The 17,770-nt window shown below is 41.9% G+C and overlaps 1 protein-coding gene across 1 annotated transcript in view; it reads left to right on the top strand.

Moving 5' to 3' along the window:
* The window catches only part of irs2b (insulin receptor substrate 2b), a 57,410-nt gene extending 46,274 nt beyond the window's left edge, over positions 1-11,136 (top strand). The window contains 1 exon segment of the mRNA XM_052026436.1: positions 9,103-11,136. The gene's annotated coding sequence lies outside the window, so the exon portion shown is untranslated.
* The last annotated feature ends 6,634 nt before the right edge of the window (positions 11,137-17,770 follow it).

Genomic DNA, 17,770 nt, shown 5'->3' with positions numbered 1-17,770 from the left:
AAAAGTGATTGTGGACTGTGTTGGCCCATTGCCAAAGTCTAAAGCTGGGAATCAGTATTTGTTAACCATCATGTGTGGAACTTCTAGATTTCCAGAGGCAATACCACTCAGAAATATTAAGGCCAAGACTATGTCAAAGGTTCTTTTAAAATTTTTCACTTTAGTTGGTCTGCTGAAGGAAATTCAGACAGATCAGGGAAGTAATTTTATGTCAGGACTATTCCAACAGTTAGTTTATGAGCTGGGAGCAAAGCAGATTGTATCGTCTGCGTACCATCCAGAATCTCAAGGGGCTTCGGAGAGATTTCATTCCACTCTCAAAAATATGCTGAAGACTTTTTGTTTTGAAAACTCAAAGGATTGGGATGAAGGAATTCATTTGCTTTTGTTTGCAGTAACGGAGTCAGTGCAAGAATCCTTAGGGTTCAGTCCTTTTGAACTTGTGTTTGGACATCAGGTTAGAGGACCTTTAGAATTACTAAGGGAACAATGCATTTGATACTAAGGGAACAATGAAGATATGCATTTGAATTTGTTGGATTATGTTCAGAAATTTAAAAACCAATTGCAGAAGGCTTGCCAATTAGCAAAAGAGAATTTTAAAAACTACGCAGAGAAAAATGGAAACATGGTATGATAAACATGCCCATTCAAGGACTTTCAAACCAGGAGACAAAGTTTTGGTGTTTTTACCCATTCAGGCAAATCCTCTTCAAGCTAGATTTCACGGCCCTTACGAAGTTGGGTCTAAGATTAATGATGTAGATTATGTAATCAAGACAGCTGATCTGAAAAAAACATACACAGCTTTGTCATATAAACATGCTTAAACCTTATTATGAGAAAGACGCAGCTGTGGCAATAACTGTTGACACGAAGTTATCTAAAGTTGAGTCTGACGAGTCATTTTAGACCAAGCATAGTCTCAGCGAGACTGACAAACAAAAATGTGTTGAAAAACATTGAAACAAAGTTGACACAGTTACAACCTCAGCAAAGACAACAAATGAGGCAGTTAACTTTAAAATTTTGAAATTTATTTCCTGATGTTCCAAAGAGAACCCCAATAGCTTATCATGATGTTGATGTTGGAGATGCAGAGCCGATCAAGCAACATCTATATCGAATGAATGTAGAAAAGAGTAAACTTGTTGACCAAGAGATTGAGTATATGTTAGAGAATATTATCAGGCGTTCTACTTCAAATTGGAGCTCACCCTGTATTATAGTGCCTAAACCTGATGGAAGTATTAGATTTTGCACTGATTATAGAAAAGTGAATGCTGTAACCAAGTCAGATGCTTACCCTATCCCTAGGGTGGATGATTGTGTAGACAGAATTGGGAAAGGCTAAATTTCTTACAAAGATTGACCTATTAAAAGAGTACTGGTGTGTCCCATTGGCAGATAGAAGAAGAGAGATTTCTGCCTTTGTAACACCTTCTGGATTGTATGAATACAACGTTTTGCCATTTGGAATGAAAAATGCTCCAGCAACATTTCTAAGAATGATTAATTCTTTGATTCAAGGGTTAGAACATACGGAAGCTTATATTGATGAACTTAGTTAATGGGAAGCTCATATCTCTGCATTAGAAAGACTATTTGAAAGACTTTCCAAAGCCAACCTTACAGTCAATTTGGCTAAAAGTGAATTTGGCCATGCCACTGTGACTTATCTTGGTTACGTTGTAGGTCATGGCAAGTTAGCTCCTGTTCAGGCAAAAGTTCAAGCAATGTCTGAGTTCCCTATTCCAACGGGTATGAGGACTGTTAGAAGGTTTCTGGGAATGGTTGGATATTATTGCAAGTTTTGTAAGAATTTTGCTGATGTTGCTCTTCCTTTAACTAATCTTCTGAAGAAGGGGGTGAAGTTTGTTTGGACAGAGCCTTGTCAGGAAACATTTGAGAAACTGAAAGCCATTTTATGTTACAATCCTGTGCTCAAATCACCTGACTTTGAAAAGCCATTTTCATTAGCAGTAGATGCCAGTGATGTGTTGTTGCAGAAGGGTGACTGTGATGGTATTGACCATCCTGTAGCTTACTTTTCAAAGAAGTTTAATGAGCATCATTATTCCACCATAGAGAGAGAACTATTGTCACTTATTTTGGCTTTGCAGCATTTTGATGTGTATGTTTGCACAGCTCAGAAACCAGTTACTGTGTATACAGATCATAACCCATTGGTATTTCTGAGCAGAGTGAAAAACAAGAACAGAAGATTGTTAAACTGGAGTTTAATTTTACAAGAGTATGATCTCATGATAACTCACATATTAAAGGCAAAGATAACAGAATTGCTGATTGCCTTTCCAGATGTTAAGTGGAAAATGTGTCTTTACTAATTTAATTTTATATAATCATATATTATGATAATTGTAACGCATTGCTTTACTAATTGTATACGGAGTTAAAAATTTTGCTTTTGCATAATAAAATTTTTCTTTTAGGGGGGAGGTGTTACGAGCCAGGTTGCTACTTGGTGAATGTCCCTTTAAGGCACCTGGACAGTAGAGTAGTTGTGTGTGTGTGTGTGTGTGTGTGTTATCTAAGGACTGCAAGGCTATAACTGGAGTGTACTGGCTGTTTGCACAAAGAGTCAGAGAGAGAGAGAGACACTGACTGCTGGTCTCTGTATCTATGGATTAGGAACAATAGCTGTGTCGTCACTATACAATCCATGTATGGATTTTTGGAGCAATCAAGTGGAATCCACTTTGTTGTTAACCTGTACTGGAAAGCAGGTATATCTGTGGGTGGCCACGTATCGAATGCCCTCGGGGTGGCAGATACTTCGGAGCAAAGCAATGGAGATCTTTGGTGATTGAGGTGTTGTATGGGTTCCATCGTGGAACATGTGGATTTCGTAAATTCTCTCTACATTCTCTCTACGTTTTCTGTCCAGTCAGTTGTGGTTTTGCAAAAGCCTTTGCTCACGTTCTACCTTATGACTTGCTGAGCTGAACTTTGAGAACTATTCCGAGACTTGGGATTTGGGAATTTGCCACACACACACTTCGAGTTTATATTTGTGGGGTCAATGTTTAATATCTAACATTTTTACTTTTATTATTACAAGTAGTTATTAATAAAATAGATTCTAACACTTATACACGGCTCTTTGTGTTTCTCTTGTTGCTGGTATGTAACAAAATGTCTGGTCAGTGCCGTTTGGATGTGAATGAGGTTAATCCAGAAAGAAATGATGAATTGATCCATTGTACGAGAAGGTTGGGTTTTAGGGAATCCTAGCCAGACTAGCTGTCTGTTGACATTGAAACTATATAAAGAAGATCGTTTTAACATTTTAAATCATAAAACATTAAATGATATAAAGGATATTGTAGCGACTCACCGTCCGAGCCAGCGAACCAGCTCGGCGGTCGGGTCGCGCGTCATTGGAGCGGCGAGGCCCAAGATGGCTCTGGGCCTTTGTCTTCCCCGAGCGACGGGGAGAACCCGCGTGCGAGAGAAGTTTGATGATGTAGCGCATACGTCATTTTCCATTTTCAGTGGGCGGGAACCGTTCCTCTTAAAAGGCCCATGCAAGGCGGGAAAATAAATCAGTTCTTGTTCTGCAGCCCATCAACTAGTGTCTTGCTTTCACATCACGGTAGCAGCCGCTACAATATCAAGAATAGCGATAGTATACAAAGCACTGACTAATACTGATTTGTCAATTTAAGACTGATAGCACAAAAGTTTCTTCACATTGATAATCAGAATAATCTTGAGAGTGAACCATCTTATTTATTGAAGATCTCAGTGGATGACAGTTGGATAAACCTTTTGATTAGTGTTGCTTAATATTTAAATGAAGCCAGTAAGAATGTCTTGGACTTTAACGGACGGTTGTCTGAATTGCCTCCCTCTTCATCATAAATCATTGCGGTTACGAGCCCTGCTCTTTTACCATCTTACAACTGAGAGTGCTGTAGCTATATGGTTAATGTAATTGGTAACTTGAACTACCGTATTAGGCATTGTCGATGAATATGAAAAGCTGTTGAATATATTTATCTTCATGATATTGGATACAGGTTCTCCCCAGGTTACAAACACTCGACTTAGGTACAGCCCGTACATAGGAATGAGCATTTGGGAGACCAGCCAAATGTATTTGTTGACTACTGTGGGGCTGCAGGTATCTTTTGCCAGGTGGTAACAGGGCATTTCTGTGTGCCTTCTCTGCACCATCACCTACCCCCCCAGCCCCACCCATAAGCTTCAACAACAGGGCTGAGCAGAGCTGGGAGCACTGAGCAGACTCACTCGCTCACTCACTGAGTGGCCGGCTGACAGTCGCTCTTCCCGTGTCTGCTCTCTCTCTCTCGTCACAGCTGTTTGTGTGATCTGCTCCCTCACACTGTTTTTGCTCATTTCCAACTTACGAACAGTTCAGGTTACAAACAGTTCTCAGAAATGAAACTTTGTCATATCCTGGGATTTAGGAATTACCAAGAGCAACTGCACAAATGAGCTTTCCCTGCTGTAATTATTTGTCCAGTTATTTTGGTGTACCTGTAATCAAATACATAAGCAGGAATGAGAAACATGGCTGCTGAGGTTGCAAGCAGCAAGCTCTGATAGGCAGAAATATGAAAAATAAGCAGTTGATTTGTTTTAATGATGGTTGAAGGGTAGAAGTTAATCAGGACACGGAGTTGAGCAATGGGCTATCTAATGGGCAACTGAGGGGTCATGTAAGGTTTGTTTTAATGTTTAATCCAAAAGAGAAACTGCATGATAGTACAAAAACAAACTGCTGGAAGAAATCAGCAGGTAAAGCGGCATCTATGAAGGCAAAAGGGATGTGTTGATGTTTTGGGTCCAGATTCTGCATCAGGGTGGGGAGCAGAAAGATGGCCAGTATATAGAAGTGCAGGGGAAGGGCAGGACAAGATGGGGGTGGGGTGGGGTAATGCTGGGCAGATAGAGAGTGGGAGGGAAGGAATGGAAAAGGTGAGAAAAGGGAGAGAGACCATGGGTAGGCTGGTGGGATTGGGAAAGGAACACAGAGAGTGTGGGTTTTTCTAAAATTGGAAAATTCAGTGTTCAGTAAGCTACCCAAGAGGAAGACTAGGTGTTCATTTAGTTTACATTTGGCCTCACCATGGCAGTGGAGAAGGCCGAGGAGAGAGAGGTTGGTGTGGGAAAGGGAAGGGGAGTTGAAATGACATGCCACCAGAAGCTTAAGGTGGTCATTGCAGATAGAGTGCAGGTATTCTGCAAAACAGTCGCTAAGTCTTCGTATGGTCTCGCTGATGTAGAGGAGGTCACATCGTGAGTACTGAGGGAAATACTGTAGTTGGTTGGAGGAGGTGCATGTGAATCTCTGCCTCACCTGTAAGTGTTGTTTAGGTCCCTGGTTGGTGGTGAGAGAGGAGATGTAGGGATAGGTCTTGCATCTCCTACAGTTGCAGGGGAAAGCAGAAGTGCAGGAAATGGAGGAGATGCAGGTGAGGAGTCCACAGAAACAGAAGAGGGTAAAGGAGGACAGATGTGGAAGAAATGAAGAGACTGAAAGCAAGGAATGGTGTCCTTGCAAGATACAAGGTGGGAGGAAGTGTATTCTAGGTAGCTGCAGGAATCAGTGGATTTATAGCAAATGTCAGTAGATAGTATGTCTCCTGAGATGGAAACAGAGAGATCCAGAAAGGGGAGGGAGGTGTCAGAAAAAGTCCAAGTAAATTTGAGAGCAGGGTGGAAGTTAGTAGTGTAAGAGGCAGCACCAATGCAGTCATCGATGTAGCGGAGAAAGAGTTGGGGAGTGGTGCCACAGCAGGTTTGGAATAAGGACTGCTCCATGTAGCCAACAAAAGGCCTGGCATAGCTAGACCCATATGAGAGCCCATGGCTACACCTTTGATTTGTAAAAACTGAAATCAAATGAGTTGTTCAGGGTGAGAACAAGTTTGGCCAGGTGGAGGAGAGTGTTAGTAAAAAGGAACCAGTTAGATCTATATTCTAGAAAGAACTAGAGGGGCCTAAGGCATTCATGATGAGGAACTGAGCATCCATGGTGATGATGAGGTGGCAGGGGCCAGGGAATTGGAAGTTGTTAAAATCCTTCTCATTCTGATCCAGCACTCACACACACCCTTCTTTCCAACCCCCAGCCACTCCACCCAGCCCCCTGTTACCAGTTTCTTTTCCCTCCCCAACTGGTCCCATCCCCCTATCACCCACACACTCAGCCCTATCCCCTACCTTCCCCCATGTTCCCATCTACTCACCATCCCTCACTTGTCTGCTTCTACTCATCCTTTCTTATCAGATTCCATAATCTGCAGCCCATTGTTGTCTTAACTAATCATCTCCCAGCCTCTGTCACCATCCCCACCCTTCCCTCCCCCACCTAGCTTCGTCTGCCTGTCAACCCCTCCTCACCTGGATCCACCTATTGCTTGCCAGCTCTGGCCTCATCCCTCACCTCTTTATACTGCCTATCTCCTCTTTACACTCAGTCCTGATGCAGGGTCTTGACCTGAAATGTCGACCTTTGCCTCCACAGATGCTGCCTGACCCAGTTTGTTTTTTGCTCCAGGAATCGAAAGTTGTTGAGAGTAGGAAGAAGTTCTGCCAGGTGGATGAGACTGTTAGTGGAGGGGAGCCAGTTGGGTCTTTGTTCCTGAAAGAATCAGAGGGCCTTCAGACTTTCCTGATGGGAGATGATGGTTTATAGAGACAGTACATCCATGGTAAAGATGAAGCAGTTGGGACTAGGGAATTGGAAGTTATCAAAATGACAAAGGGCTTGAGAGGTGTCCCAGATGCAGGTGGGAATGGACTGGACAAAAGATATGTTTGGTGGGGCAAGAGCAGGCAGAAACAATGGGTGCAGAACTCACAGGAGCCTGAGGGCACGTACCACTAGACTTAAGGACAGCTTCTACCCCACTGTGATAAGACTATTGAACGGTTCCCTTATATGATGAGATGGACTATGACCTCACGATCTACCTTGTTGTGACCTTGCACCTTATTGCACTGCATTTTCTCTGGAGCTGTGACACTTTACTGTTATTGTTTTTACCTTTACTACATCAATGCTCTGTACTAACCCAATGTAACTGCACTGACCCAATGTAACTGCACTGGGTAATGAATTGACCTGTACGATCGGTATGCAAGACAAGCTTTTCACTGTACCTTGGTACAAGTGACGATAATAAACCAATACCAATACCAGAATTCCCTCAATATTACACTTAAATGTCAACTTAGATCAAATCCTTAAGTCCTGATGAAGGGTCTCGACCTGAAATGTCAGCAGTTTATTTCCCTCCATAGATGCTGCCTGACCTGCTGAGTTCCTCCAGCATTTTGTATGTATTAAGTCCCTAAGAGTCTAGTTTGTGACATAGACTCAATGTGTGCAAGTAGGACCGCTCTATGTCAATGTGATTAATGTTTAAAATATAGCGTGTTGTCATAGGTCTTTACCAGTTAGACAGTACAAATTTCACACAGTGCCACTGTGTTCTGCAGTAATTTATCTTGTGTACTTCCATTGATTCTTCTTCTGCATTTTTATTGTGCATTTGTTTTTAATAGTCCAGTAAAAAGTGAGTTTATTGCATGAACTCATTAATATCTGGTTTAGTCATGCTAGGCAATATCTATTTAAGGCTCTGTTACAGTAATATTTATTTTATTCTTATGGCCCCCGTTCTGTTGATACTTCTGTAGGGGTGCATTGGTTTTGGCTGCAATTTTCATAGTATTTGGGTGCATTTCTGATAATTACTGTATATTGTCAAACATACTGTGATTGAAATGTTTTTTTATTTCAGTGCAGCAAAAAGTCTAATTTAAAAAGAAAATTATAAAAGTAACAGTAGACTGTACTAATGGGAAGTTGTGAAACTGAATTCTGTAATTCAGATCATGTAAATGGCCACACCTCTGCACTTCTGTTGTCCTTCAGGCAAGGGGAAACCAGTCACCTTCACCCAGTGTGATCTGCATGTGACTGAGTCAACATGTTTAGTGTTTGACTTTAACTTCCCTCAGTAGAAGATGACGTACTGGATATTGACGTGTGGGCTGTCTGTGTTTGCCACTTCCTGAGAACTAATGAAAATGACATATAATAGCACCTATGTGATTTTAAATCCAATGCTTTAAAGCCCCTAGAACATGTACTGACAGCAATCTCTTTGAGCAATGGAATTATGTGGTGTATGCTACCTTTGAGACTATGAGCTGCCAGTGCATGATTACAGTGATGCACACTAAATGTTTTGCTTTTGGCTGTATCCTTCAAAAACCTCTTTTCAAGTGTTGGAGGGTCCAACAGCAGATTTTCTTGCATCTGATACTCATTATGTAGATTTCTTTTGTTAAACTTTCAGTTGGATGCTAATAAACAGAGGCCTATGTGTATCTCCTGATAACTGCACTTTAAGAAACTGGAAAGAGCTTGTGCCAACAGTAACATTGTAAACACCAGCCTTATATTTTCTAGAACTCATTGCTTACTCAATTGGGCCCTCTCCTGTTAGAGGTGAATATTAGGTAATGTGAATGCTCCTTGCCACTTTTAACATTTCTTCACAGTTAATGTATAAAAAGACTGGTGGGCTTTCCTAAAATAGAGCACGCCTACGAAGTTGCATTTTAAAATCAATTCTAATCATGGTACTTGTCTGCTTCTGGTATATTTTGAATCTGACCATTATCCACAGACTATTCTGAGACCTCTGGTAATCCAGATTCTCCTGCTTGAAAAATGAAATTGGAGCTGCCGAGCATGCTTACACAAATATTGTTTGCTTTCGTGATACCACCCACTTGGACTGTTCTCTGCATTCCTGTTTCTAATCCTTAAATTCCTGTTTTACAGAAATAAACATTACCTTGAAAGTAGCATTTCCCATGTGTATTGATGCCATGCTTAGACAGCTATCCAAACAAGTTCTCCGAGGGGGTAAAAGAATACTAATTCCTGCACTAGAATTAGATGAAGCTGGTTATCCAAACCTTCTGAGTATCTGAATATTTCAGAAACAACCTGACAACAATAATGCATGCATGTTTAAATTACCAAGTTTTAATATATTGTCTCAAGCAACATTTTTCTTTTCTTTCGTTCAGATTGATCCATCTACTCAATTGCTGGAACTTCGCACAAATGATGCTGCTTAGCAGACACCTTTGTCGAATGCTGCTCAAGTTTACCTTTTCTCCTCATTGTGAATGGGAAGCTAATAATGCCTCGAGACCGTTATAACACTGCAATGCACAACATACCTTCAAGGACAAGGAAGCTTTCTGCCTCATTAGTTTCTGTTATGGATATCGATCATCCTCTTTCTTTTCCAGGAGGAGTGCACTGAAGCATTTCTTGTTCAGCATCACATTAACTGTTGCCTGTTTTGACGTTTCAAGATGAGATATGGCCAGTGTCTATTACCTTCTATTATATCTGGATTGCATTACCTTAATTGAGATGGCCAGAAATCAAATGAATTGGAATGTTACTGACCTGGTACAAATACTACCTCGTTTAAACACTAAAGCAGCCTTTTATGGGAGAAGGAGCACAAACAGCAATAGCACTGCTGAACTCCCAAGACACCAAACCAAGTTTAACATTTTGAAATACTGTACCAATGTGATAAGTCAGAATTTTGGGCTTGTCATGTTCAACAAAGATTCTGTGTTCAATAGTTTAAGCCCATACCTGAAAAACAGGATGGGCTGACAGAAGTGCAATTTCAGATTACTGGACTTGGATCAGAAGACCCTAGAAAGACCCATCAAAATACGTACAAGGATCCCTAAGATCAGGATGATGATTTTCATTTTCTTTAGAGGGAAGTTAGGGATCTCTTCAAAAGTTATGTGCCTAAAAATTTGTCTCTGATCAGTAATGCTAAACATAATTTGTACTTTCTCTCCAAGATTTTGATTCATTGACCAGGGATAAATTTCTAGGCAATATAAAGTTCTTGCTGTTTCTTACCCATGAATGCTACTTATGTTGTTGGATGCAGAATGTAGACTGTTCAGTGCTGCTTTTGACAGATGTGACTGCACAAGAACTTCCTGCTGACTTATTTATTAACATTGGAACTATTGACAAAAATGTGCCAGAAAATTCTGAATGTAGACACTATTTTTTGCAAGTGATTGAAGTTTCACCACAGAGCTGTGTGAGCTTCTCTATATTTTGCTGGAGGTCAGTTCCCTTGTAGTCATGCCTGATGATGTGTGTAAATAATGTGCAAGGAAAATAACGTGCAAGGAAAATCTAGATTGTGAACATTGCTTATTTTTACATGAGATAAAAACAGGAATAAATCTTGGTGCAGTGGCTGAATCAGCATTAAAAGCTACTTATAACCATAGCACTGAAATAAATGCTGACTTTGGATTTATTTACCTGAGACAACAGCAAAACATGGAATGAACTGAAATCAATAAACATTTTCCACTCAGTACAGTTTTCATAGCTTCACAGTAATGCTTGAATGTATGATCCAGAATTTATGTATGGAATATTTTACATCCTTAGTTTACAGTTTGGAGCCTGTATTTTATTGTTACTGTTTTCACTAGAATGTATAGCAACATTTGCTATCTGTATATTTTGCTATTTTCAGTTTAAGGCATGCATTTTTCCTCATGAACCTGTATAAACCTTAATATAAATGCAGGGTTTTCATGTTACTTTTTAGCCTAGAGATGAAAGATAATATGTAATACCACTTGTAAGTAGACAAAAGATAATTGTAATCTTATCATATCTTGCTGTGTCTTCCATTGTATGTACTGTATATAAGTTTCAATGTAATGCTGTCGGAAGACGAGAAATAAATTAGAATAGTGTATTGTACTATATCTGAATTGATCTTAAATGCTCCCTCGATAGCGATACACAACAAAATAATTACTATATTTCTGAAAGCTGTTGTTTCCCAATTTGATTATGAATGATTTTGGCTGTATTATCAATGTATTATGCTCCATCTACAAATTTCCACACCATCTCTTATGTTTCCTTTATCCAGTGGGCTGAAATATGAAGTACTGATGTACCTGTGGGCTGTGCTGGCAGCTCATTTGTCAGAGCTACTTTAATTTGGCCATTGTATTAACATAAATAAAACAGAAACATAACCATTATGTGCAGTATTTTGCTTTTGGATCATAGTATTAACTTGCTGGTTTTGGCTTTCCAAGCAAATAGGTTGAGCAGGATTAATGATGATATGCATTTTAACTCCACAACAGAACATCACCTTGCAAGCAAGACATTTGATGTATTTTGGTGTTGATGCAAAATACATGGGAGGCAAAAGACAGTCAGACGGAATGCCAATGCTGCCCATTGTTCAATGCGTCCTTTCTGGATTGTATAAGAGGGCCTGTAAGGGGTAACATTTTATTTTCCGGTGTGAGGAGAAAGATGCCTCTGGAGGTTGCCATAAATGACAGCAGCATGTAAATGGTTCCTTGCTTCTCACTTAAGAGCTACCAATAGTTAGTGACCTCAGGAACTGTTAACACTGTGGCAGACAGAGGAGCGTAGCTCAAAGCCCTCCATTTGCTCCCATATGTCCACTTCATAGAATCTCAGAAACATACAGCACAGAGAAACAGGCCCTTACAGCCCATCGTATCCATTGTTGACCGGGATGCCTATCCACGCTAATCCCACTTGCCCAGGTTAGGCCCACCTTTCTATCTGAGTACCTGACTAAATGTCTTTTAAATGTTGTAATTGTATCTGTGTCTACTATTTCCTCTGACAACTCATTCCAAATATGCACCACCCTCATGAAGAAGCTACCCCTTAGATCTCATTTAAATTTCTCCCTCTCACCTTAAACCTGTGCCCTCTAGTTCTGCCCTGGGAAAATGCTGCTATTTTGTAAACCTCTAAGTTCACCCCTCAGCCTCCTTTGTTCAGTGAGAATAAACACAGCCTATCCAATTTCTCCTTATAACTGCAGCCTTCCATCCAGGCAACATCCTGGTGAATCTCCTTTGCACAATCTCTGTATTGCCACCACATCCTTCCTGCAGTGTGGTGGACCAGAGCCATACACAGTACTCTTAACTGCAATCTAACCAATGTTTTGTACAACTGCTATATGATATTCCAACTCTTACACTCAATGCCAAAGCATCCCAAATGCCTTTTTCACTACCCTATCCACATGTGTCATCATTTTCAGGGAGCCATGGATTTGCACCCCAAGGTATCTCTGTACATCAATGCTCCTTAGGTCCCTCCCAGTTACTCTATCTAACCTAAAAGAATTTGACGTCCTAAGGTGCATTACTTTGCATTTGCCTGGATTAAATTGCATCAGCCACTGGTCTGCCCAACTTTGCAGTTGATCTATGTCCTGCTATGGTCTTAAACAACCACCTTCATTATCTACGGCTCTACAAATGTTTTCCATCCATACAATCCTTATTAAGGGCTTAGGGTGGAATTTGTTAAGTGCATTCAGGAAAGTTTCCTTGGGCAATATATAGAAGGCCCTACTAGGAAGAGGACAAAGCTTGACTTACTCTTGGGTAATGAGGTGTGGCAAGTGACTAAGGTGACAGTGGGGGAGCACTTTGGGACCAGTGACCATAGTTCTATTAGTTCTAAAATAGTTATGGAAAGGGAACTGTTCCACAGGTTCAGGTTTTAAATTGGGACAAGGTGAACTTTGATGGTATGAGACAGGAGCTTGCAAAGGTTGATTGGAGTAGGTTGTTTGTGGGCAAGGGAACCATAGGCAAGTGGGAGGCTTTTAAAGGTGAGATAGTGAGAGCTCGATGTCTGCACGTTCCTGTTAGAGTGAAGGGCGGGGCTGGTAGGAATAGGGAACCCTGGTTGACGAGGGATATTGAGGCCCTGGCCAGGAAAAAGGAGGCATGGATCAGGTACAGGCAGCTGAGATCAAGTGAACTTGAGGGGCAATTTTTTTACACAAAGGGTGGTATCTATGTGGAATCAGCTGCCAGAGGAAGTGGTTGAGGCAGGTAATATCAACTTTTAAAATATAGTTGGACAGGTAGATGGATAGTAAAGGTTTAGAATGCTGGTAAATAGGACTAGCTTGGATGGGCAGCTTGGTCGGCTTGGGCCAAATGGCCTGCTTCCTAGTGGTATGACTCTATGACAATATATGCTACCCCTGTCATTCAAAGATCTCCCCTCCAGAAGGTGAGGAGAGATTAGAACCAAGAGAGGGTGAGAACTGGAGATGGCTATTCAGCCATATTTTACTCCACATTTGCATAGGAAATAGACATAACATAGACATGCTTTGTGACATGCTTCTCATCAGATATGGTTGGTGTCTTCAGGGAGAGCTCTTAAGACTGCCCATTGACAAAATTCCATCTCTTCTGAGCTCCTCAAATACAATACCTAATTTTGTGGATTTGATCAACATTGAGTTAAAAAAAAATGTTCATTTGGGAAATGATAATCTTAAACACTCCTACTCAGATTGTTATAATCCTTGTTGCTAATCTTCCACAGGGCCAACATCTATCCCATAGGACACACAACAGGTAAATACCTCCTGCACCTCAGCAAAGAACATCATTAGACTCATGAATACCATGAGATCATAAACATTTCAACTGCCCACTCACACATAACAAGTGAGCAGAAATAAAAGCTAGAGGTGGAGCATCAGTGGGAACTCTTCCGCAGGTGGTTACCGGACTATCCAAGCACCACTTGACTGGGCACAGATGCTGCACCCCATTGCACCAGATGGGAATTATATGAAGTGGAAGAGTGAAATAATCGATGTGGTATTTGACACAATGTTAAAACATCTTAACTTTCTGTGCTTGGAGTCACGTGGAAATTATTTAATATTTTTGATTAATTTTAGTGTTTTTTTAAATTTGCGTGGCAAGGTGAGAAATGGAATGATGCTGAAGAAAAGAGATGAGAAAGATATGCACAGGTTTTTGCAGGACTTGATTGGGTTATTGGAAGTGAAGTTGGAGGGAAGAAAGCGGAGTTTGGCAATTCATTATTGGATGAGAATTGCTGCAACCTGTGAACCGTATTTTGAGCCCATTTTGGATATCTTGGGTAGAAATGCCTACATCTTCCTCCTCTTCTTCCTCCTCATTCTCGCCCTCTTCTAAAGAGCCTCCATCTTCTCAGAATGTTGCTCCACACCTCACCTAAGTGTAGAGTTTTGCAAAGTGCAGCAGAGTATAGCCCTGGGAACACAGGCAGTTGTGCTTACATGATCACCTCCCGATCTTTCTGCATTCCTGATGCATCTAAGAAATCAGTGTAAAAAAGCGAGTAGCTGAAGTTGTTCTGTTGTTTAAGAAGGGAAATAGGGATAATCCTATAACTGGGGAGAGTTTAAACTAGAATTGTTGGGGGGTGGGATCTGTATTGGAGAGACTGGGGAGGAGGTGTTTGGCTCTTGAGTGGAGGAGGCTAGGAGTGGGTGCCGTGGGCAGGTGATAGAGAAGGGACGTGTTCAGACAGGCTTGAGATGTGTCTACTTTAATGCAAGGAGTGTTGTGAACAAGGCGGATGAGCTTAGAGCTTGGATCGATACTTGGAGCTATGATGTAGTGGCCATTACGGAGACTTGGATGGCTCTGGGGCTGGAATGGTTGATTCAAGTGCCGGGTTTTAGATGTTTCAGGAAGGAAAGGGAGGGAGGCAAGAGAGGTGGGGGAGTGGCACTGTTGATCAGAGATAGTGTCACGGCTGCGGAAAAGGTGGGTTATGGAGGGATTGTCTACGGAGTTTCTGTGGGTGGAGGTTAGGAACAGGAAGGGGTCGATAACGGTGCTGGATGTTTTTTATAGGCCGCACAATAGTGACAGGGTTATTGAGGAGCAGATAGGGAAGCAGATCCTAGAAAGGTGTGAGAATAACAGAGTTGTTGTGATGGGGGATTTTAATTTCCCAAACATCGACTGGCATCTCCAGACAGTGAGGGGTTTAGATGGGGTGGAGTTTGTTAGGTGTGTTCAGGAAGGGTTCTTGACACAGTATGTAGATAGACCTACAAGAGGAGAGGCTGTGCTTGATTTGATATTTAGTAATGAACCTGGTCAGGTGTCAGATCTCTCAGTGGGTGAAGATTTTGGTGATAGTGATCCTAATTCTATCTGCTTTACGTTAGCACTGGAGAGGGATAGGAACAGACAGGGTAGAAAGGTGTTTACTTGGAGTAAAGGGAATTATGAGGCTCTCAGGCATGAAGTTGGAAGATTAAATTGGGAACAGATGCTCTCTGGGAAAAGTACAGAAGATACGTGGCAAATATTCAGGGGATATTTGTGTGGAGCTCTGAACAGACATGTTCCGATGAGACAGGGGAGTCATGATAGGATACAGGAACCATGGTGTACAAAGGCTATAATAAATCTAGTCAAAAGGAAAAGAAAAGCATACGAAAGGTACAGAAAGCTAAGTAATGTTAGAGATCTGGAGGAGTACAAGGCTAAAAGGAAGGAACTTAAGAAAGAGATTAGGAGAGCCAGAAGGGGACATGAGAAGGCCTTGGTGGGCAGGATTAAGGAAAACCCCAAGGCGTTCTACAAGTATGTGAAGAGTAAGAGGATGAGATGCGAAAGGATAGGGCCTATCAAGTGCAGCAGTGGGAAAGTGTGTATGGATCCAGAAGAAATAGCGGAGGTACTTAATGAATACTTTATGTTAGTATTCACCACAGTAAAAGATCTGGGGGATTATAGTGGGTACTTGCAGTGGCCTGAAAAGCTTGAGCATGTAGATATTAGAAAAGAGGTGGTGCTGAAACTTTTGGAAAGCATCAAGTTAGAAAAGTTGCCGGGACCGGATGAGATTTACCCCAGGTTGCTGTGGGAGGCAAGGGAGGAGATTGCGGAACCTCTGATGATGATCTTTGTGTCGTCCATGGAGACGGGAGAGGTTCCAGAAGATTGGAGGGTTGTGGATGCTGTTCCCTTATTCAAGAAGGGGAGTAGGGATAGCCCAGGAAATTATAGACCGGTGAGTCTTACCTCAGTGGTTGGTAAGCTGATGGAGAAGATCCTGAGAGGCAGGATTTATGAATATTTGGAGAGGTATAATATGATTAGGAATAGTCAGCATGGCTTTGTTAAGGGCAGGTCCTGCCTTACGAGCCTGATTGAATTTTTTGAGGATGAGACTAAGCACATCGATGAAGGGAGAGCAGTAGATGTAGTGTATATGGATTTCAGTAAGACATTTGATAAGGTACCCCATGCGAAGCTTATGGAGAAGGTGAGGAGACATGGGATCCAAGGGGACATTGCAGTGTGGATCCAGAACTGGCTGGCCCACAGAAGGCAAAGAGTGGTTGTTGAGTGGTCGTATTCTGAGTGGAGGTCGGTGACCAGTGGTGTACCTCAGGGATCTGTACTGGGACCCTTACTATTTGTGATTTTTATAAATGACCTGGATGAGGAAGTGGAAGGGTGGGTTAGTAAGTTTGCGGATGACACGAAGGTTGGGGGTGTTGTAGATAGTTTGGAGGGCTGTCAGAGGTTACAGAGGGATATAGATAGGATGCAGAGTTGGGCTGAGAAGTGGCAGATGCAGTTCAACCCAGATAAGTGTGAAGTGGTTCATTTTGGTAGGTCAAATATGTCGGCGGAATATAGTCTTCTTAATGGTAGGACTCTTGGCAGTGTGGAGGATCAGAGGGATCTTGGGGTCTGAGTCCATAGGATGCTCAAAGCGGCTGTGCAGGTTGACTCTGTGGTTAAGAAGGCATAAGGTGTATTGTCCTTCATCAATCGGGGAATTGAATTTAGGAGCCGTGAGGTATTGTTGCAGCTATATAGGTCCCTGGTCAGACCCCACTTGGAGTATTGTGCTCAGTTCTGGTCGCCTCACTACAGGAAAGATGTGGAAGCCATAGAGAGGATGCAGAGGAGATTTACAAGGATGCTGCCTGGAATGCGGAGCATGCCTTGTGAAAGCAGGTTGAGGGAACGGCCTTTTCTCCTTGGAGAGACGGAGGACGGGCTGGGGGACCTGACAGATGTGTATAAGATGATGAAAGGTATTGATAGGGTAGATAGTCAGAGGCTTTTCCCCAGGGCTGAATTGGTGGCCACAAGAGGACATAGGTTTAAGGCTCTGGGGAGTAGGTATAGAGGAGATGTCAGGGGTAAGTTTTTTACTCAGAGAGTGGTGAATGTGTGGAATGGGCTGCTGGAAATGGTGGTAGAGGCTGATACGATAGGGTCTTTCAAGAGACTGTTAGATCGGTATATGGAGCTGAGTAAAATAGAGGGCTATGGGTAAGCCTAGTAATTTCTAGGGTAGGGACATGTTCAGCACAGCTTTGTGGGCCGAAGGGCCTGAATTGTGCTGTAATTGTTCTATGTTCTATAGATTGGTGAGTCTCACATCAATGGTAGGGAAGCTATTGGAGAGGATTTTGAGGGATTGCATTAGGGATGGCTTAATCAGGGATAGTCAGCATGGCTTTGTATGGGGCAAGTCTCACCTTACTAACGAGTGAGCTTTTTGAGGAGGTGATGAAGGTGATTGATGAGGGTAGAGCTGTGGAGGTTGTCTACATGGATTTTAGTAAGGTCTTTGAAAAGGTCCCTCATGGGAGGCTCAATCAGATGATTGAGATGCTTGAGATCCATGGTGACTTGCCCATTTGAATTCGGAATTGGCTTGCGCATAGAAGACTGAGGATAGTGGTCACTATTCTGGCTGGGAGTCCATGACTAGTGGTGTTCCTCATGGATCCATACTGAGACCTCTGCTGTTTTTGATGAAAATGTGGATAGG

This window comes from Pristis pectinata, chromosome 11 (genome assembly GCF_009764475.1).
Source record: "Pristis pectinata isolate sPriPec2 chromosome 11, sPriPec2.1.pri, whole genome shotgun sequence".
Taxonomy (NCBI): Eukaryota; Metazoa; Chordata; class Chondrichthyes; order Rhinopristiformes; family Pristidae; genus Pristis; species Pristis pectinata.
This window is presented reverse-complemented; position numbering and strand designations above follow the sequence as displayed.